At 38.5% G+C, this 23,630-nt stretch overlaps 1 protein-coding gene across 2 annotated transcripts in view; it reads left to right on the top strand.

The window, feature by feature from the left end:
- The window catches only part of BMPR1B (bone morphogenetic protein receptor type 1B), a 412,316-nt gene that overhangs the window by 102,103 nt on the left and 286,583 nt on the right, over positions 1-23,630 (top strand). The gene's annotated exons all lie outside the window — the stretch shown is intronic.

Below are 23,630 nucleotides of genomic sequence, written 5' to 3'. Positions count from 1 at the left end.
GGCAGCCTCTGTGACCTCACAAGGGCGTTTAAAAAAATCTTTTAACCTCTAGTAGCTTTGAAGGCAAAGCTGTAGGTTATGGTTTGGGAATTCAAAACTGATAATTTAAGTAAAACTGAATGTAAATATTTGTAGACAAAGCCTTCAGGTCTAAGCTAGTTGAAATATCTTCTAAAAGTATCAAGAGTTTTTTCAAAATTATTCTTTACAACTAACATCAGTATAGTATGAAAAGTCTCTATCAATATCACACATTTAGTAATGGTTACAAGTGTTTGTTTGAAATGTAAGTTTTGAAATTCTATTTTTTGATTAAAGTTGAAGTATGTCACAGTATTAACCTTACTTTTCAGATGGGAAATACAGAAATTTCTCCTTTGTCTTTCATAATTAGTATGAATTTGTGAATCTGCTTTCTTATCATATTTAAGATTTATCTTTTATTAACAGTTAAGTGTTTCACATAGCCTCATGTAAATATTCAGCAATAAATGATGATTATTGGTTGCCTAGATAATTACTTATATATGCTTTCTGTGAGCAAAAAACTGAACTTTGGAGGAAGGATGTAAGAGATAATTTTCTTTAAAAATTTTTTTTAATGTTTATTTTTATTTTTGAGAGAGAGAGACAGAGAACAAGCAGGATAGGGGCAAAGAGAGAGGGAGACACAGAATCAGAAGCAGGCTCCAGGATCTGAGCGGTCAGCACAGAGCCTGACACGGGGCTCAAACTCACAAACTGGGAGATCATGACCTGGGCCAAAGTCGGACACTCAACTGACTGAACCACCCAGGAGCCCCAAGAGATAATTTCTAATTTCTCTTCCTAAAACATTTGGAGTGAAAAAATTTTACCTTGATACAATTCAAAGGTAATGTAAGTCCATACTGGCTTTTCTAGGTTATATCTTCATTTTCTAGGTTTTGTAGGTCAAAGGTTTTCTAGGATATGTCTTCATTTATGGGAACCTCAACTGATTAGGTCGCCCATGGGCTCCCTTTGACCCACCTCACGTGTGCCTAGACTGTGTCTAGAAATATTCTATCTGCATTTTATTTGCCTTAAGCCAGCCTTCTGTGGTTAGCATTGAGCAGTCTTGTAACAGTTGTTCCTGATGACATCCTGTCACCTCTGGTCAGTCCAGCCAGAGCTTTATTCTGTTACCAGAGACTTGTCCTTGAGTTCTGACCACCTTACCAAATGATCCTCAATCTACTTTTCTAGTTTCATCTGGGCCACTCTACTCTTCTTTGCCTTTTCACCTGAGTATTTTCTATTCTCCAAACACCTTTGAATAGGTTGGATCTTCTACCTGAACTTTCCTCTCTTTTGCTTTTCTGAATCTTATCTGTACTTCATGACTGAATTCTGACTTCATAACCTCATGTATGTCACTTATTGTCTATGCCTTATTGCCTTAAAAATTGTAATAGAAAACACAACATAAAATTTACCATTGTAACCATTTTTAAATGTACCATTCAGTAGTGTTAAGTATATTTACATTGTTTTGCAGCAGATCGTCACAACTTTGTCATGTTGCACAACTGACACTGTACTTACTAAACAGCGCCCATCTCTGTCCTGTCAACGCGCTAACAACCACCGTTCGATTTTATGCGTTTGACTACTTTCAATAACTCATCTAAGTGGAACAGTACAGGATTTGTCTTTTTGTGACTGGCTTATGTCACTTTGTATAATATCTTCAAGGTTCACCCATGTTGTAGCATGTGACAGCATTTCCTTCTTTTTTAAGGCTGAAAATATTCCATTGTCGGTATATACCAAATTTCATTTATCCCTTCATTTTTCTGTGGGCATTTGGGTTGCTTTCACTTACATGGCTATTGTGGAAAATGCTGCTATTGTGAACATGCATATGCAGATAATTCTTTGAGATCTTGCTTTCAGTTCTTTTGGATATACACCCAGAAGTAAGATTGCTGCTCATATGGCAGTTCTGTTCTATTTTAATTTTTAATGTTTTATTTATTTATTTTGAGGCAGAGAAAGAGAGAGAGAGAGAGAGGAGGGGGAGAGAGTATCCCAAGTAGGCTCTACAACTGTCAGCTTAGAGCCTGATGGCGGGACTTGATCTCATGAATCATGAGATCAAAACCTAAGGCAAAATCAAGAGGTTGGATGCTCAATTGGGGCACCTGCGTGGTTCAGTCAGTTAAGTGGCCAGCCAGCTCAGGTCATGATCTCACAGTTCATGAGTTCGAGTCCTGTGTCAGGCCCTGTGCTGACATCTCAGAGCCCGGAGTCTGCTTTGGATTCTGTGTCTCCCTCTCTCTCTGCCCCTCCCCAGCTGGCACTCTGTCTCTGTCTCTCTCAAAAATAAATAAACATTAAAAAAGAAAAAAAAGACTTGGACATTTAACCGACTGAACCACCCAGGCACCCCTGGTAACTCAATATTAAATTTTTGGGGGACCTGCCATATTGTCTTCTATAGTGGCTGGACTATTTTATATCAGGTGTTCAAATTTCTCCACATCCTCTCTAACATTTAGTTTTAGTTTTTTTTTTAATTGAAGTATAATTGACATATTACATTATATTAGTTTCAGGTGTACAGTATGATGATTTGATATTTGTATATGCTATGAAATGATGACAAGAAACCTAGTTACTATCCATCACCATACAAAGTTACACAAGTTTTTTTTTTTTCCCCTAGTGATGAGAACCTTTAAGATTTACTCTTTTGGCAACTTTCAGAAATACACTATGACATTATTGACTAGAGTCACCATGCTGTATATTACGTCCCCATGACTTACTTATTTTATACCTGGAAGTTTGTACCTTTTCGCCTCTTCATCCGTTTCATCCATCTCCCCCATTCGCCCTTCCTGCTGGCAACCACCATTCTATCACCTCTGTCTATAAGGTTTTTTTTTTAATGTTTATTTTTTATTTTTGAGAAAGGGAGCATGAATGGGGGAGAGGCAGAGAGACAGGGAGACAGAGGATCTGAAGCGGGCTCTACACTGAGAGCAGAGAGCCAGACATGGGGCTCCAACTCATGAACCATGAGATCATGACCTGAGCTGAAGTCAAATGCTTAACCGACTGAGCCACTCAGGCGCCCGTGTTTTGTTTGTTTTTTAAAAAATTCTACATATAGGTTAAATCATATGGTCTTTGACTTGCTCTGTCTTATTTCACTTAGCATAATATCTTCAAGGTCCATACATATTGCTACAAATGGGAAGATTTCATTCATTTTTTAAGGCTGAATAGTATTTCACTGTGTGTGTGTGTGTGTGTGTGTGTGTGTGTGTGTGTGTGTGACATGGGTGTGTATGATATATAATGTATATTATGTAATGTACATTGCATCTTCTTTGTCCATTTATCTGTAGATGAATACTTAGGTTGCTTCCATATCTTGGCTGTTGTAGATAATGCTGCAGGGAACAAAGGGGTACATATATGTTTTATAAGTAGTGTTTTTGTTTTTTTGTTTTGTTTTTTTAATTTTTTTAATATGTATTTTTGAGATTAGAGAAGGAGAGAGAGACAGTGTGTGAGCATGGGAGGGGCAAGAGAGAGGGAGACACAGAATCCGAAGCAGGCTTCAGCCTCGAGCTGTCAGCACAGAGTCCAACACGGGGCTTGAACTCATGAACCATGAGATCATGACCTGAGTCATAGTCAGAGGTTCAACCAACTGAGCCACCCAGGCGTCCCATGTTTTCTTTGTATATATACTCAAGAGTGGAATTTGCTGGGTCATATAATAGTTCTATTTTTAATTCTTCAGGAACCTCTATGCTGTTTGACATAATGGCTATATCAATTTACATTCTACTTTTTGGTGGAGTCTTTAGGGTTTTCTATATATGAAACCATGTTGTTCACAAACAGTGATAGATTTACTTCTTTTTGATTTTGGTGCCTTTTATTTCTTTTTCTTGCCTAATTGTTTTGGCTAGGACTTCTGATTCTATATTGAACAGTAGTGGTGAGAGTGGGCATCCTTGGCTCGTTTCTGATCTTAGAGGAAAGACTTTTATCTTGTTGAATATGATGTTAGCTGTGGGCTTATTAGATGGCTTTTATTATGTTGAGGTATGTACCCTCTATACCCACTGTGATGAGAGTTTTTGTCATAAATGGATGTTTGGTTTTGTCAGTGCTTTTTCTGCATTTGTTGATATGATCATGGGATTTTTATCCTTTATTTTGTTAATGTAGTATATCACTTAGTGTAGTATGTATAGTTAATGTATTAATAGATTTGCAGCTGTTGAACCATCCTTGTATCCCTGAATGAATCCCACTGGATTATCGTGTATTGTTGAATCTTCTTTAATGTATTGTGGAGTTTGGTTTGCTAATATTTTGTTAGGAATTTTTTACATCTGTGTTCATCAGGTATATTGGCTTGTGTTTTTGTTGTTGTTGTTGTTGTTGGTGTGTGTGTGTGTGTGTGTGTGTGTGTGTGTGTGTGTGTTTTGGTGGGGGGTGTCCTTGTCTGGTTTGGGTCCTAGGGTAATGCTAGTCTTATAACATGAGTTTGGAAGCATTCCCTCCTCTTCTGTTTTTGGAAGAGTTTGAGAAGGATAGATATTACATTTTCTTTGAATGTTCAGTAGACTTCATCAGGGAATTGTCTGGTTCTGGACTGTATGTTGGGAGGTTGGGAGGTTTTTGATTTACTGATTCAGTCTCCTGGATAGTCTCTATTTCACTTAGTTTCACTCTGATCTTTGTTATTTCCTTCCTTTTACTAACTTTTGATTTCATTTGTTGTTTTTATAGTTTCTTTAGTGGAAAGTTAAGATTGTTTATTTGAGATGTTTGTTTCTTGATATAGGCTTGTATTGCTATGAACTTCCCTCTCAGAACTATTTTTACTGCTTTCCATAGAGTTTGGTATGTTGTATTTCCATTTTCATTCATCTCAAGGTATTTTTTAATTTCTCCTTTGATTTCTTTATTGACTCATTTGTTGTTCAATAGTATGTTGTTTAACCTCCACATATTTGTGACTTCTCATTTTTCCTATTGTAATCGATTTCTAGTTTCACAACACTGTGGTTGGAAAAGATGCTTGATATAAGTTCAGTCTTAAATTTATTGAGACTTGTTTTGTGGCCTAATATATGATCTGTCTTGGAAATTATTCCACATGTACTTGAGAAGAATGTTTATTCTGTTGCTTTTGGTTGGAACATGCTGTACATATTAAGTTTATCTGGTATCGTGTTGTTTAAGGCCAATTTTTCCTTATTAATTTTCTGTCTGGGTGATTTATTCAATGATTTAAGTGGGTATTAACTCCCTTACTATTGTATGTCTGTCAATTTCTTTCTTTAGATCTGTTAATATTTGCTATATATGTTTAGGTACTCCTATGTTGGGTGCATAAGTATTTATAAATATTATATCCTCTTGTGGGGTTGGGCACTTCATCATCAAAGACCCTTCTTTGTCTTATTGTAGTCTTTAGTTTGTTTGTTTTTTTTAAATAGACTTCACGGCTAGCATGGAGCCCAATGTGGGGCTTGAACTCATGACCGTGAGATCAAGACCTGAGCTGAGATTAAGAGTCGGAACCTTAACTGACTAAACCACCGAGGTGCTCCGACAGTCTTTATTTAAAAGCCTATTTTGTCTGTTATAAGTAAGATACCTCAGCTTTCTTCTGGTTTCTATTTGCATTAAATTTTTTTTCTATTACTTTGCTTTCAGTCTGTATGTGTCCTTATCTCTAAAGTGAGTCTCTTATAGTTCATTTACCTTTAATGTGATTATTGATAGGTATGCACTTATTGCCATTTTGGGAATAGTTTTCTTGTTTTGTAGTTCTTCTCTGTTCCTTTCTTTTTCCCTTGCTCTCTTTCCTTGTGATTTGGTGACTCTTTAGTGTTATGTTTAGATTCCTTTCTCATTATCTTTTGTACTATCTACTATAAGTTTTTGCTTAGTGGTTACCATGCAGCTCACATATAACAGCTATTTATATAGTAGTCTATTTTAAGTTGATAGCAACTTAAGTTTGAATTCATTCTAAAACTCTGCATTTTTACTCCTCCTTCCACCACATTTTATGTTTTTGTGTCACATTTTACAGTTTTTGATTTTGTGTAACCCTTAACTTCATATAGGTATTTTTACCACTTTTCATCTTTTAACTTTCATACTGGCTTTATAAGTGATTAGTCTACTACTTTTGCTAGTGAGGTTTATACTTTCATGTTTTCTGGTTACTAATTAATGCCTTTTTCCTATCTTAAAGACGTCCCTTTAGCATCTCTTATAAGGCCAGTTTAGTGGCGATAAACTCTTTTATCTTTTGCTTATCTGGAAAACTCTTTTATCTGTCCTTTAAACCTGAATGATAACCTTGTCAGGTAGAGTATTATTGTTTGGAAGTTTTTTCCTTTTAGTACTTTGAATATATCGTGCCACTTCCTTCTGGACTATAAAGTTTCTGCTTAAAAATCTGTTGATGATTTTACGGGGGTTCCCTTATCTATAACAAGTTGTTTTTCTCTAGCTGCTAGTAGGATTCTCTCTCTGACTTTTGACATTTTAATTATAATGTATGTTGGTGTGGATCTGTTTGGATTCATCTCTTTTGGAACTTTATGGGATTCTTGGATCTGGATGTCTGTTTCCATCCTCAGGATAGGGAAGTTTTCAGCCATTATTTATTCAAATAAGTTTTCTGTTCTTTCTCCATTTTCCTTCTTGGACCCCTGTAATGTGAATGTTATTCTGCTTCATGTCTCATAGGTCCCTTAGGATAGTTTCACTTTTGAAGTTACCTTTCCTTTTGTTGCCCTGTTTGGGTGAGTTCTACTGCCCTGTCTTCTAGGTCTCTGATCCTTTTCTGTGCTTCATCTGGTCTGTTGTTGAACCCCTCTAGTTTATTTTTCATTTCAGTTATTGTATTCTTCAGTCTATGATTTTTGTCTGGTACTTTCTTATATTTTCTATCTCTTTAAGTTCTCACTGTGTTAATCTATTCTTCTCTCCAGTTTGGTGAGCATCTTTTATGATCATTGTTTTGAACTTTTTATCAGGTAAATTGCTTATGTCTGTTTTGTTAAGATTTTCTTCTGAAGTTTTTATCTTGTTCTTTTGTTTGGAACATATTTCTCTGTTGCCTCATTTTTCTTGACGCTCTGTGTTTGCTTCTATGTATTCAGTGAAATAGCTACCTCCCCCAGTCTTGAAGGGGTTGCCTTGTGTAGATTAACATTGTCATTCAACTTTGCCCTGACTTGGTGATTGTCACAGCAGCCAGATTTATTCTTGATAGGTACCAGTTGTTGAGTGACCTGTCAGTTTTCCAAAGTTCAGGATCTCAGTCACTTTTAAGCTGATTAGAAGCCAGACCCTCTCAGCTAGCAGCTTTTAAAGTGTTCAAATACATAAAGTCCTGTGGGGCCACAGTTGTGAACCCTGCTGTCTTCCAGACCAGGTGATGTGGAGATGTCTGCTGAGCAACAGTTGGAAAAATCAGGGCATCGGATGAGTGTGTAAGCTCCTTTCTGGGAGGTACTGATGACATATAGTGAAACCAAGGGAAAACACAGACAGTGTCTCCTGGCCTACTTTCCCTGAGAGCATCTTCATAGTCTCTAGATATCTGGCAAAACTGAGGCCTGCTCCTTAGGCTGAAATTCCAGGACGAGTAAGTAGTCCTTTTTCACAGATACACTGGGGACGTGTGTCAGTCTGCCATCTGTGCACTGCCCTGGGGGTGGAAGCCTGCAAAGAACTGTCTCTATGATTGTTACAGTCCCAGGGAATCCAGCCCTCCTGGCCACTAGAGCCAGGTGATCAGAGTGTCCCTCATATGGACTATGTGTGCCCTGCTGGCTTTAGCAAGGCAGAGGAAGAACACTAGATTAGAATGTGCCTGCTGGCTTTAACAGGGCAATGGAAGGGTGCAGGGACTGTGTGTGCCCCCAGCACTAACAAGGTAGATGGAGAGAGCAAAAATGGCACCCACCAGTGCTTCTGGCATATGCTTTAAGATTAGCAAATGAATTTCCTTCACATATGGTCCAGGTGATTTTCAAACTGCTGCCTTTATCCTGGGCCCTACGGCAAGTGAGTCTGTGTGTGAGCTCTTTAAGAGCAGGATCTTAGTTCGCTACAGCCTTCTGGGCATAAGCCTTGTTGGTTTTCAGAGAGAGTCATTTTGAGGGCTCATGTCCCCAGTGAAGGTCCCAAGGGTTGGGGTTCCTCATGTGGAGCACAAACCCCTCACTCCATAGGGAGAAGCTCTGGATATGTGAGATCCTTCTCAAGTGTGGGTTGCTCTGCTGGTGTTGGGGTTTTGGTGAGACTGCATCTCTGCTTCTCCTACCTTTCTCAGTGTAGCCCTTTTATTGTTTGTTGTGAAGGAGCTGTAGCTAGTTTTCAGGTGTTTTTCAGAGGGAATTTTTCCATATATAGATATAGATTCAGTGTATCTGTAGGAGGAGGTAAATTCAGGATCTTCCTATGCCTCCATCTTGGGACATCTCTCTTTCCCCCACCCCTGCTTTGTTTTAATAACAACCATCCCAATGGGTGTGAGGTGGTCTATCAATGTGGTTTCAACTTGCATTTCCCTAATGGTTAGTGATGTTGAACATCTTTTCATGTGCTTGTTGGCCAAGTCTTACTATCTTTGGGGAAATGGTTATTCAAGTCTTCTGCCCATCTTTTAATTGTTTTTTTTTTATTTTTTATTGCTGACATGTAGGAATTTTAATATTCTGAATACTAAACCCTTGTCAGATAAATAATTTGCAAATATTTCCTCCCATTTCAGTGTGTCTTTCCACAATGCTGATTGTGTTATATCTTGTGCAAAAGATTTGTAATTTTGGTATGGTTCGATTTGTCTATGCTTTTGTTGCCTGTGCTTGTGGTATCGTATCAAAAAATTCATTGCCAAATCATATCATGAAGCTTTGCCCCTATATTTTTTCCAGGATTTCTTGTTTTTCTTACATTTAGGCCTTTAATCCATTTTGAGTTAATTTTTGTGTAAAGGTCCCACTTCATTCTTTCACGTGCACATACGCAGTTTCCTCAGCACCATTTGAAGAGACTGTCTTTTCCTTACTGAGTAGTGTTGGATCCTTTGTTGAAGATCATTTGACTACATATGTGAAGGTTTATTTCTGAGCTCTTTATTATTATTATTTTTTTTAATTTTACTTATTTTGTGAGAGACAGAGAGCAAGTGAGTGTGAGCATGAGTGGGGTGGGGCAGACAGAGGAAGAGAGAGAGAGAATCCCAAGCAGGCTTAGTGCTCTGCTCTGCACAGAGCCTGATGCTGGGCTCAATCTTACGATGAGATCATGACCTGCTGAGCTCTTCATTCTGTTCCATTAGTTGATATGTCTGTCTGTGTACATTTGTAGTATTGTATTGTGTTTATTAAAAAAAATCCACATATACGTGGACCCGCACAGTTCAAACTTGTGTTGTTCAAAGACCAACTGTACTTACTATCAAGAGGCTCAGCTGGCTGATATTCTGGGATAGTTGAATCCTACAAAATCTATATTCTGTCTGTGTTGGAATTAAAGGAATATAGCTGAATAGTGAAAATGAATTTTCACTACCAAATAAGCAAGTGAAGAAAACTAATTCAAGCAAGTCAGAAAACTTGTCATAATAAAAATACAAAATAAAAATTCTTAGAGATTTTTCTCTAAGAATATAAATAAAGATTCCTTAAAGAGGATAAGACCTATTCAGATATGGTATGAATTAAGATGTTTAACCAATTTCACACAAGCTTTTCTTCGGTGAATTTTTTAAAAAAATTAGTGATCTAGATTCTAAAATGTAAGAGCATAGCATATTTTTAAGGCCTTACTCAGTAAAAGATGTGTTTTTTAACATTTCTGAAAACCCTGCTGAATGGAAGGAAATATGAATATTTTGTTTTGGCTGTCTATGAATTCAGTTCTCTAAGCAAGGAGAATATTTCATGTTTTAAATCATTTCAACATAAATAGGTAAGTTAATGAATGAATGGTTGACGTTCACTTTCTTCAAATTGCATACCTGTAGTGCTCCTTGTCATTGTCAATTCTAGATCATTGGTGTTGTATAGTGGTTTAAAATTCCTGAAATTGACATTGGTTGCTATTAGATATATTCTTATGATATAGTCACGGACATTTCCATCTGGAGACTTGGTTTTTGTTCTCGTGTCCGTCACTGGGTCATGAGCATTCTGTTCCTAGAGAGGGCAGATTACCATTTGGGACTAAGGCATGGAGTTTCTCTGAGGACTCAGTGTTGATGGTGGGAGCTGTCACTCCATCACATTACTAAAACTGAAAAGTTCCTGGGATCAAGCATGCAGTCTTCAGCCTAACAGTATTGTTTGATCAGAACTGCTATTCTTTTGATTTACTGTTACTGTTTAGCCTCCATTCTTTGATGAGGTTTAGGTTTATATGAAAATGGCTGGGGGTACCTGGGTGGCTCAGTTGGTTAAATGTCCCCCTCTTGATTTCTTCTCAGGTCATGATCTCAAGGTTTGTGGGTTCAAGCCCTGCATCCGGCTCTGTGCTGGCAGGGTGGAGCCTGCTTGAGATTCTCAATCTCTCTTTCTCTCTCTGCCCCTCCCCACCCTCTCAAAAATAAATAAATAAACATTAAAAAAAAAAAGGGAAAATGTCTGAAAGACACTGGGCATACTAATCTAAGCCGTGTTCTCTTCCTTTCAGTTTCAGGGAAGGTAACTAGTTTTTCACAGTCAAAAATGATTTTTTCCTGGATTCTCTTTTTAGGGGGAGAGAGCAAAAAAAAAAAGCATCTTATGATTTGGATATTTGTGCTTGATTTTAAGGCTTTGACAAATTAAATATACTACTTGTATTCTTTGACAGACACAAGGGACAGTGTGCTTTTTAGAAAAAGGGATTATTGTGGGAAGATACAAATGAAAGGAAATAATAATTTGCTTTTTGGAAGTTGTAAGATTGGGTAATCCACTCCAAATCAAAATTCCTGGCATATAGTAGGCACTCAGTATTTGTTTGTACAACAAATACATTTTAAATGTAAATTAGACCTTGAGAATTATCTAATCTGCTTCATTAATCACACTGAGGCTAACATTCATCATTGAGTATTAGGCATTTTTGAAACACTCTGACTTTTTACAAGTGAGGGGCTTGAAGTGCAGAGGAAATTAAGTAAGTCATCTAAGGCCAGGATGAAACCTGTTTATCAGTTCATCAGTTACCAGTTACTTACAAAGTTTACTGTGTACTAAAAATATGTTTCTAGGTGAACTGGTCTCACATAGGCATTTCAGGCAAGACTGCCTACTGTATGTCAGCGTTTCAATTTGATGTTCTTTCTGGAGTCATGTGATTTATGTTGATTGTGCCATTTATTAATGAGTTTCGTATGTGATTTGAATGTTCTTAAACTTGTGGTAACTTTAAAACACAGGGTTAGTAGAAAGTAAATCAGCTAATTTCGTATATGGCATCATCATCTCATATGATTTTGTTTTCAAACTATTAAAATGTACTATTTTGTGAATGTAAATCAAGGTCTCATGATTTTGACTTAAACATAGTTGTATTCTAATAAAATTCTATGGTAACTTTATGTATGAAATGGGTTTTATTTTGCTTTGGGGTTATGGGAATCTGGTACTAATTCTGGCGGTCAAGTCACTTTGTTAATTTAATTTATATATTAATTTGTTTGCCTACATAATCTGATAACATTAGAATGGAAGATACTGTTATCTTATTTTTGACCTTATTGGACCACGCAAACATTTTGCTTCTAGTCATCTTTCTTGTTCTGTGTCTCTCTTGTTTATGTGGTTTAGCTGAAAAAACATGTTTCATACCTAACTAGTCTAATTGTAGTTTATACAGTTTTTCCTAGAATGGTATATTGGTAATATAAATACTCACAAAAGACTATGAAAATCTGGCTGTTTTTTAGAAAATGAACTTGGTTAGAAAAATGTTATGGTTCGTGCAGCTTTTATATTTACTCTTAGAAATCTGTGGCTACCCTTTTATTTAAGTAAAATTTTTGCTTTAAATAATATCCCCAAACTATAAGCTGACTGAGAGTTAATCCTTGCTTCTTTTTGGAAAGATGTCAGACATACTTCATATGCTGTCTGTAATTCTGTTACATATAGTACTATATTTTCTCCTGTTTATAAACTAAGAGCTCCAAAGTTAGGGTTTTGAGATGTTATAGTACAAATACACTCTACCCCTCCCAATTTTGTTATGTGTTATCATTGACTGCATTGAATTGGTAAAAGATCACTCACACTTTTCTCACTTTTCTCAAGCCAGTAGATTAAAACAAAGAGCAAGTCAGTTTTATCCCCTTTGTTGGCAGGGTGGAATTGAGCTAACTCTTTCTTAGATGTGAAAGCAAGGGAAGGTCATTTCATGCTTTGTTGATAAAAGTAAGGTCATAGTAATTATTAAGGAGTTTGGATGTTTGTTAGGGATCATTTTTACTTTTTGACATTCTGACTTTGTGGTATGCTGAAGTTAACAGAAAGATAATATATTTTATACGATGAATGGAATGTGCAATTGTTCCTTTAATTATCAGTAAAAACACATAAGATAAGGAAACTGGTATAAATCAACATGACAGAGTGGATGTGGATTTGTTACATAATGAGAAAGTAACTTGTGCCTTTCCTTTGAAATGTTGGCCGGCACTCTTAGTCTTTTCATCAAACATTTACACATTTGGTAATAACCTTTCCCCAAATATTGCTGATATCATCATGATAACATTTTTCAGGTTAATACAAACTAGATTACAAAATTATGCTGTTTTCCAGCAAATCCAATCCATTATACTTTTGGGCTGATAGTTCTAGTTGGCTTCACTCATTTGAGAGGACAAATGGGAAACAGGTGGTGTGGACTTCAGAGGCCTCAACCCTGAGTAGATTGCCACAGACCTTGGTGACTGTTCACTTGGAAACCTTTTCTAACCGGTTTGTCCTGTATGCATAGCTACTTCATATAATGTGCTAGGGTGTTCAAGCCATGTCACAAATGCTTCATATATATTTAGTTTATTCTTTAACATGATTCTTTGAGGACTGCTCTGTTCCCGTTTTATAGATGATAAAACTGAGCACTAGGAGGTTAAGAAAGCTGCCCAAGATTATGTGGCTAGTAGACGGTAGGGCTGCGATTAAATCATGACCCCGTGCTCTTAATCGCTATCCTGTACTGAAGACATACAACATTATTTGGACATTACTCTTTGGCAGTCCCTTGGTTATCACACATCAACTCAGAGCTCTAGCTACAGATCCACATTTGTGGCCAAATCCTACCTTTATGTAAAATTCTGTATTTCACACATATCCCACGATTCTTGACAACCTTTTCAGTCAAAAACAAATACATAAAAATTATGTCTTTGGAAATATCAGTGTAATGACTCTTCTCCAATTTAATGTCCGCAGTTCTGTTCATGTTTGTAGAGATTTAAATTGTTGTAATGACAGGTAAAGATAATATCCAATAAGAGAATATAATTTTAACCTTTTGATTAATGATCGATCATAGTTCCTTGTTTCCTTTTAAAAAATTGTTCTGGAGAATATTTGTGTCATTACTTCATATTTCCTAGAATATTTGCTCAGTATTATAAGATTAATGGTGAGTTCAATGAGGGGAAATCACTGCATAGTTCTTTGAAAGTGAAATATTTAGGAACATGAATTAGATACTTGTTGGAGTGATGAAGCTCATTTTCACAACATGGCTTGTTATACAGGCAGGAAATGTTGGTCCTAAATCTTCTGAATGGAGAATATAGGAGGCCACAGAGCTCTGAAAACCTGTATGTAAGGGCTTTGTAATTTTCAAGATTGCTTTATATTATGCTTCTATTTAAAGGCTCAGAGATGCCAGTAATTGTTTAATTGTTATGTTTTTATAGTTTTCTGTAAAATTATACTCTGCTAAAGGTAAGCTCCCTTCTGTCTGCTCTGTTTCCAAAGATGGCACCATCTATTTGGTGGCAATTAACTGAATGATAGACCGAGTACAGGGAGGAAATAAGGCTCTAAAAGCTTTCAGACCTCTCACCAATTGCACCCAAAGTGAAGAAACACCTCTCTAATGTGAGACAAAGTGTTAGATGAGGAAAAAGTACAGTTTAAAATGAATTAACAACTCTTAAGGATCTGGGGGTCAGAGAATTTGCAAGGCAGTGTAGAGAAAGTGATATCTTAATGCAACTTGAAAAGAGGAAAATAATTTTTTACTGTGTGCCATAGTGAGATTGAGCCAGTTTATTTTCCGTGTGAAGAAAATAAAACCTTAGATCAGAGAAGGTTGTGAACATTGCAAGATAAACTGCTTGATAATAACAATTCAAAGATATACTGTATTTTTCTTAAATCTTTTTACATAACAAATGAGTTGATAGAGTAAAAGTTACACTTCCTAATATGTTTGACTTTAATTTACTTTATCAAAATTTTTAATTCTTTAAATCATTACTAAATATGTTAGTAATGTTTTCAGAAACTTATTTCATATTTATGAGGTTCCATTGCTTGCTTGAAAATGATCATTTTAAAAGACAACATAATTTTAAGTAAGAACGCAGAAACAATGCACTAGGAGAAGTATTATTATCACTGTTTTTTGTCCTATCGATACAACTTTTTTTCTCCTGGGTTCAGTGTTTTAAGGTTAAATTTTCAACATGGTAAAGTCTAGAACCATACATTATGTCCTGGTACTTGACAACCTTCATTGACTTGGATATCTGAATCATGGGATTTTCCTCATGGGGAGAAATGGTGGGGGAGGAAGTCAGAAACCTGGTCTCGATCTGGTGACTGTCTCTTTCCAGAGGTTAGTATCAGGGGCTTGGGGTATGGTGTCACACATCTGCAGTACCAGAGTGAATAGTCTGGAAATGTTTCATCCATTTTTTGATTCATGCTCACAGTTGTTGACGGATTCAGATTTCAGACCCCAAAGGAGAGGGGTCTTTTACTAGGACTTGGGTTGAGATCAGAGAACTAATCAGATGGATTGGCTTCCGGGTTGGAATTTGCTGCTAGTCACTGAAACAGAATAAATCAGAAAAGCCGGGAGAACCCCAGCCTGTGGACTAGGTTCCCATAATTCTGCTGACAGAGAGGGTGCCTATAGGCTTCTTGCCTTAGAAATGAAATATATGATTAATCTAGAGCCCACCCCCAGTACGGAATGCTTTTAACTGTCTGGTTTTGTCAAGATATGCCAGAACAATCAGAGTGGGTTAGTCTGTAAAAATTGAAGTTTTAACTTCATTCATAAAACAGTGATATCAAGAAAAGTAGAAACTGAGAGGCATACATATATTTCCAGAGATACCAACTATCAAATGTATTGAATTTCACATATTTTCTAGAAATATAATATTTAATAGGACAATTAAAGCAATATTTTATTAGTGAAAACAATCCATGCTTACGGTAGAGTTAGCAGAAGGTAATTCTACCACCTCAATATTAGCATTTTTTTTAATGTTTGTTTTATTTTTGAGAGAGAGAGTGAGCGAACAGGGGAGGGGCAGAGAGAGAGGGGAACAGAGGATCTGAAGTGAGCTCTGTGCTGATGGCAGAGAGCCCAATGCAGGGCTTGAACCCAGAAACCAAGAGATCGTGACCTGAGCTGAAGTCAGATGCTTAACAGACTGAGCCACCCAGGTGCCCTTAAACTATTTTTTTTCAAAGCATGCAAGGTGCTGTTAAAGTATGTGTATTTGTCAGTTGCTAAAAAACAGAATTTTCCTAGAAGGAAAGCCTTTCTTTAAAACAGTTGAACTCTGTGTATAGGTGTGATAGGTTCTCATTCAGTAACTGGCAGAATTTCAGACACTACTTAAAAAAATTTTTTGTAACATTTATTTACTTTTGAGGGACAGAGAGATGGAGCATGAGCAGGGGGGGGGGGGTGGGTAAGAGAGGGAGACACAGAATCCAAAGCAGGCTCCAGGCTCCAAGCTGTTTATTAACATAGAGCCTGATGTGGGGCTCGGACACATGAACTGCGAGACCATGACCCGAGCTGAAGTCGGACACTCAGCTGACTGAGCCACCCAGGCGCTCATCAGAGACTACTTTTTAAATCATGGTCATCTCTATTTAGGCACACCTCTTTTTATTGCGTTTTGTGGACGGATATTGTGTTTTTACAAATTGAAGGTTTGTGACAACCCTGTGTGGAGCAAGTCTATCAGTGACATTTTTCCAATAGCATTTGCTCACTTTGTGTCTGTGTCACATTTTGGTACTTGTCGAAGTATTTCCAACTTTTTGACTATTTGTTATGGTGACCTGTGGGCGGTGATCTTTGTTATAACTACTGTAGTTGTATCAGGGCATCATGAACTACACCCATATAAGATGGTACAGTAATCTATAAACGTGTGTGTTCTCTCTGTTCCACCTATCGGCCATTTCCTGTCTCTCTTCCTTTCCATGACCTTCCTATTCTGTGAGACAGAGCAATATAGAAATTAGGCCGGTAAATAACCCTGCAAAGCTTTCCAAGTGTTCAAGTGAAAGGAGGAGTCACAGGTCTCTCACTTTAAATCAAAAGCTAGAAATGATTCATCTTAGGAAGGCATGTCAAAAGCCAAGATAGGCTAAAAACTAAGCCTCTTACACCAAAGTTAACCAAGCTGTGAATGCAGAGGTCAAGTTTTTGAAGGAAATTCAAAGTGCTACTCCAGTGAACGCAGAAATGATACGAAAGCAAAACAGCCTTATTGCTGATACAGAGAAAGTTTTAGTGGTTTGGATAGAAAATTGAACCAGCCCCAACATTCCCTTAAAAACTGAGGCTTGATCCAGGGCAACATCCTAACTCCCTTCAATTCTCTGAAGACTGGAAGAGGTGAGGAAGCTTCAGAAGAAAAGTTGGAAGCTAGCAGAAGTTGGTTCATAAGGTTTAAGGAAAGAAGCTGTCCCCATAACATACAAGTGCAAGATGAAGCAGCAAGTGCTGATGTAGAAGCCGCAGCAAGTTATCCAGAAGATCTACCTCATTCAGGAACGTGGCTACACGAAAGAACAGATTTTCAGTGTAGACAAAACAGACTTCATTGGAAGAAGGTGCCATCTAGGACTTTCATAGCTAGAGAGAAGTCAGTGCTTGCCTTCAAAGCTTCAAAGACCAGGCTGGCCCTTGTTAGGGGCTAATGCAGCTGATGACCTTAAGGTGAAGCCAGTGTTCATTTACCATTATGAAAATTTTATGACCCTGAAGAATTATATTAAATCTGCTCTACTTGTGTTCTGTGAATGGAACAATAGAACCTGCACATTAGTTTGCAACATGATTTACTGAATATTTTAAGCCTACTGAGGCCTACTGCTCAGAGAAAGAGATTCCTTTCAAAATATTACTGCTTATTGATCATGTAACTGGTTCAAGTGCTCTGATGGAGATGTACAATGAGATGGATGTAGTTTTCATCCCTGCTAACACAGCATCTGTTCTGTAGGCCATGGATCTAGGAGTCCTTTTGAATTTGGGTCTTAGTATTTAAGAAATGCATTTCATAAGGTTATGATTGCCATAGATAGTGATTCCTTTGATGGATCTGAGCAATGTCCACAGAGTGTTTCTTGAAGGGATTCACCCTTCTCCTAGGGGGGGCATCGGCCTGAGGGATGGCTCCATAGAGCTCATGGTGCACCAAAGGCTTCTGAAAGATGATGGACGATGGACATGGAGTGGGGTGCTGCTGCTGGAGGAGGGGTTGGGGCTGTGGGTGCAAGGGCACCACCTTGTGCCTCTGGACAAGGTCGAGACCATGGCCACTGGGCACTGGTTTCAGGCAGAGAAAGAGGTCCTGGCCCCACAGGTGGCCCCCTGTGGCACCTGTGGCCCCCTGCTGGCACCCCCTACCATCTGGAAGTTACCCCACACCAGCAGTTGTCAGGGCTGCACTGGGAGCTGCTTTCCTCCGTATGTCTACTCACACTGGCACACTGGGACCAGAAAATATCGCTGCTTTGCTTAGAGCACCAGTTCTCTGTAGGGGAGGATTCCAGCAACCTGAGCTCCTTGGTGACCTTGGATTGGAGAGACCTATTCTCCACCTTCACTGTCACCTACTTTCAGGAGACCATCCTGGCAGCCAACCAGCTCTAGACCAGTGCCTCCAGGCTTAAGTGGACAGCAAACAAGGGCCCGGGCCCCACACCTCAGCCCTCTTCCTCTTGGCTGGACCCTCCTGCCGTCACACTGGAGCCCATGGAAATCTGCATCTTCCTGGTTTCAGTCCAATGGGAAGAGTGTGGCTAGACATGCTGTTGGCATGTCCTTTCGCATGCCTCCCCCTCCTCTTGCTGCTGCCGCCGCCAACAAAAGCTATTAAAATGCTACTACCAAGACTTGGGTCAAGGAAAAAGAAATGGGAGACGGGTAAAAATGTCAATATTAAGGAGAATTTGGAAGAAGCTTATTCTAACCCTTATGAATGATTCTGGGGGGCTCAGTACTTGAGTGGAGGAAGTAACTGCAGATGTGGTAGAAATAGCAAGAGAACTAGAATTAGAAGTGGGGCTTGAAGATGGGACTGAATTGCTACAGTCTCATCATAAAGCTTGAATGGATGAGGATTTGCTTGTTACGGATGAGCAAAGAGTGGTTTCTTGAGATGGTACCTACTCCTGGTGAAGATTGTTGAAATGACAACAAAGGATTTAGTATATTACATAAACTTAGTTGATAAAGCAGCAGCAGGGTTTGAGAAGATGACTCCACTTTTGAAAGAAGTTTTACTGTGGGTAAGATAGTATCACGTGCTACAGAGAGATTTTTTGCGAAAGGAAGAGTCATTAGATGCAGCACACTTTGTTGTCATCATAAGAAACTGCCATAGCTGTTCCAGCCTTCAACAACCACCACTCTGATCAGCCAGCTTCCATCAAATTGAGGCAAAATCCTTCACCAGAAAAAAGATTACAGCTCACTGAAAGCTCAGAGGATGGCTACCATATTTTAACAATAAAGTATTTTTAATTAAGTTAGCACATTTTTAAGAAGCAATGCTGTTGCACACTTAATAGACTGCAGTATTATGGACACATAGCTTTGATATGCACTGTGGAACCAACAGATTCATCTGGCTTGCTTTATTGTGGTGGTCTAGAGCTGAATCTCTAGTATCTCTGAGATGTGCCTATAAATTCAAGGCAGAACAGCCAATTTGCTGTCAATACAATGAATCAAAATAATGTTTTATTTTTAAATTTTTATTATTAGAGAGAGAGAGAGTGAGTAAGTTGGAGGTGGGGGAGGATGGGCAGAGGGGGAGAGGGAGAGAGAATCCCAACCAGGCTCTATGCTCAGTGTGGAGCCCAGTGTGGGGCTCGATCCCACAACCCTGGGATCATGACTTGAGCCAGAGTCAAGAGTCAGGTGCTCAACCGACTGAGCCACCCAGGTGCCCCTCAAAATGATACTTTAATCAACTTTTGATGATAGAAGACCACCCTTTTTTCTTTTACAGGCTTGTGGGTGAAAAAGATGCAACACAAGAATTTGGCAGCGAAAGGAGCTGGGTTCTAGTTATAGGCTCAGGCAAATATTTTAATCTCTCTAGGCCTCCTTTTCTTCAGCAGTAACATAAGTCATTTATTTCACCTCAGCAATGGCTGCGGTCCCTTCCAGCACTAAAAATAATCTTTGTAAAATAGATCAAGATACCCTGAGTAGTTTGTAAGCGCAGTGAAGGACTCTTAAGGGTAAGAAAGTGTCTCAACCTTGGCTCTGCTCCTGACCAAATTTGTGAGGCTCTGAAAAATGCTCTTCTCTTTTCTAAAAGATTACAGTTCAGAACTCTGGATATTCCAGACTCAAAACTGTGTATTTTTATTTTGTTTTATTGTTTTAAGTTTGTTTTTTTATTTTGAGAGAGAGAGCACAAGAGAGAGAATGCATGCACATGGGGAAGGGGCAGAGAGAGAGAGGGAGAGAGAGTCCCAAGCAGGCTCTGCGCCATCATCACAGAGCCCAGTGCAGGGCTGGAACCTACCAACTATGAGATCATGACCTGAGCCAAAGTCAGCCGCTTAACCGACTGAGCCATCCAGGTGTCCATGGACTGTGTATTTTTTGTTTAATATATATTTTATTTTTGAGAGAGAGAGAGAGAGGGACGGGGCATGTGCAGGGGAGGGGCAGAAAGAGAGGGAGACACAGAATCCAAAGCAGGCTGTGCTGATAGCACAGAACCCGATGTGGGGCTCAAACTCATGAACTGTGAGATCATTACCTGAGCTGAAGTCGGATGCCTAACTGACTGAGCCACCCAGGCACCCCTGGACAGTGTATTTTTAAAAAGTTGCTATGTGAAGCCATTGGATAGGTTTGAACTGCTGTCATGAAAAGGGTCCTGTGTTGCTGTCTCTCACTGTTCTTTCTCCTTTGAAGGATTGAGGAGGAGGACCTCTTTCCATGGAATGTTTAATTTAAAAAAATTTTTGTTATAGAGGAAATTTTCTTAATAGCATGCAATGGGAAGTATGATAGTCTTTTCTGACAAGCAAGAACTATTGTATCATCAGATACATGTTTTCATATGGGGACACATATAGCTCTGCTTTATCTTGAAAATAAGTTTAGTTGTCTTCATCAGAGTTTAGTTTCAGGGTGGAGAATAGGAGTAGAGATGTACTAAGATTTAGCTGGAGCTTTGCCAATTTTCCTTTCCCCTTCATTGTTGTTGTTTGTCACAGTTTGCTTTCTACATGTTAGGTAGAACGCACTTAGCATACATTGTTTCATTTTATCTTGTCAACAACTCTTTACAGAAGAGTTGATGTATTTTTTTAAATGTTTCTTTTTGAGAGAGAGATAGAAAAAGAGAGACAGAACATGAATAGGGGAGAGGCAGAGAGAGGGAGACAAAGAATCTGAAGCAGGCTCCAGGCTCCAAGCTGTTAGCACAGAGCCTGATGCAGGACTTGAACCCACAAGCCGTGAGCTAAAGTCGAACGCTTAACCGACTGAACCATCCAGGAGCCCCTGTAGAATTGATATTTTAATTTGTTCCTTTTACAGATGGAGAAGGTCAGAATCAGAGACTTTACCTGTTCCAGGATAACTTTACTAGAATCAGGGTGGGGATTTGAATTTAAGTCATTTTGACTTCGAATACTTTAAAAGATATAGTGTCTGTGGTTTTCAAAAAGGGATTTTCAGACCACAAGCTTCAAGGATTAGAAGTAAAATAAACTGGGGTCACCTGGGTGGCTCAGTCAGTTAAGCGTCGGATTCTTGATTTCAGCTCAGGTGATGATATCATGACCCGACATAAGATCAAGCCCCACATTGGTCTTTGAGCTCTTAGCATGGAACCTGCTTGGGATTCTCTTTCTCCCTCTCTCTCTGCTACTCCCCCACTCAAAATAAATGAACATTTCACAAAATAAACTGGTTTTTTTTTTTAAACAGCACTTATCAGATATGATAATTATAAATATAGGAATTCATACGTTTAAAAAGTTAACATTTTTGCTGTGATTTGGTTGGCAATGCAGTTTGAGTGTATAGATCCTCACCTTCAGATTTGCTTACAGGTAGAATCACAACTGGCACCAGGCAAAATTGTGAGACACAGTGGGCTCTTTCCTCCTTTTCTTTGACCTCCTTGCCCTTCCTGTCATCCCGCCTTCCTCCCTCCCTGCCCCCTCCCATCTTGTCTTCTTCATCTTTTCCCTCCTCTGTCCTCTTCTCCTCCTTTGTCTTTCTCTTTGCCTTCCTCTTTCCTCCTTTCTCCTCCCCATTCTTCTAGTTCCCTTGGGTTTTTAGGCAGCACCCAGTTCCCAGTGCGGGATTCTGTCTTCCAGTCAGCCCTTCCTGGAAATGTTGCATAGAGATGCTGAGAAACTTGGAAAAGAGACTTAGAAAAGTAACTGTGTCCTAGTTCACCTCCCTTCTTCCACCGAAGAAAAAGGAACTGTGTCAGCTGGATTCCAGTCCAGAGCTCTTTCTTTTATAAGGTGATTGTGAATCTGAGGTAGCTTTTTGGGAGACAGTGTCTGTGAATTCTGAAACTATATGCCCTGTCTGTATATATGTTTTCTGGTCCATAACTTCATCAGAGTCTCTAGGGAGTCCGTGTCCAAAAAACAAGACAGAACAAAGTATTCACAAATTCCACATGTTGACATTCTAGGTAGCCTTATCTCATACTTTCTATCTCTTGCACCTAATCAAATATTACTATGATAGCTCATTCCTCAGGGGTTTCTTATTCATAGTGACACACATGCTCATTTATTTGTTTACAACTTTCTTCTGTTTTTACAAAGTATTTGGGATTGTTCATGTAAAACATTAACTTATTAGTAATTTTATTTCTATCCAAGCAGAATACACGTAATATGTATTTATGTATTTTCCTAATACATGTAATGTATTCCTTAATACACTTCATAAGAATTTCATTTAATATACTTAAAAATGATTTCCAGATGTAGGATTCTTCATTGAGGTCTAGTCAGTATATATAAAACCCAGAAAATTTAAGGTACAGAACATAGAATACCTATTTACACTGTATTTATTTTCTTTATAAGTTATTTTTGTGTCATTGTCATTACTGTGCCAAGTTTTAATTCATTACCATGTTTTGAATCCAGAGGTTAAAACTTTGAATGCCTTGAGGCTGGATGGGAATCGAGTGGGTTGAGGGTAGAACAACAGGAATTAGAAAAACTGTGACAAAACCGAGACTAATTGTACTGCCAAAATATTTACATTCACATTGTAGGAAAAATTCTGATAAACAGATATGGACAAGGATAGATATGTGTGACCCCTGTTCTACTCTCTTTGTAGGACTAAACATGTGTCAATAAATTGGGTACATTCGCATTTAAACAATGGTAGCAAAAGGGCGCCTGGGTGGCTCAGTCTTTGACTTCAGCTCAGGTCATGATCTCGTGGTTCGTGAGTTCAAGCCCCGCGTCAGGCTCTGTGTTGACAGCTCAGAGCCTGGAGCCTGCTTCGGATTCTGTGTCTCCCTCTCTCTCTGCCCCTCCCCCCTCTCTTTCTCCTCAAAAAAAAAAAAAAAAAAAAAACATTAAACAAATGAAACTGTGGTAGGAAGAAGCAAATGATTTTTCAGTCATACTTTGAGGAGCATGTGCTTTTTGATCCTTATCTCTGTTCTTCATTGAGCTGAAAGTTCCATGAGTAGATGGGCTAATGAGTCTCCGGAATCTGTCAGAATATTTCGCATATAGTAGGTGTGTTGAAAACATACTTAGCAGTATAGTCATGCTATAATTATTCCTTAAATCTGACTACTGCTATGTATCTCCATCATTGATACCCAGATGTAGGGCGCTGCCTTTCCTAAACCAGTGCTATAAATTATGACCTATTTTCTGATTCTAGTCTTATCCATGTCCATCTGTTGTCCACAATGAAGCCAGTGATCCTTCCAAGGATTCAGAACTAGTGATACAACTCCCCCAGTTAAAAGCCTTTAATAGACTTCCAGTGCCCTTGAGTAGAGTCTTAACTAGCTGCTTACTCTTCTAGCCTCATATAAAAACTGACCTTAAACCAACTAAATAGAGGATCTCCTTAAA

This window comes from Panthera leo, chromosome B1 (genome assembly GCF_018350215.1).
Source record: "Panthera leo isolate Ple1 chromosome B1, P.leo_Ple1_pat1.1, whole genome shotgun sequence".
Lineage (NCBI taxonomy): Eukaryota > Metazoa > Chordata > Mammalia > Carnivora > Felidae > Panthera > Panthera leo.
This window is presented reverse-complemented; position numbering and strand designations above follow the sequence as displayed.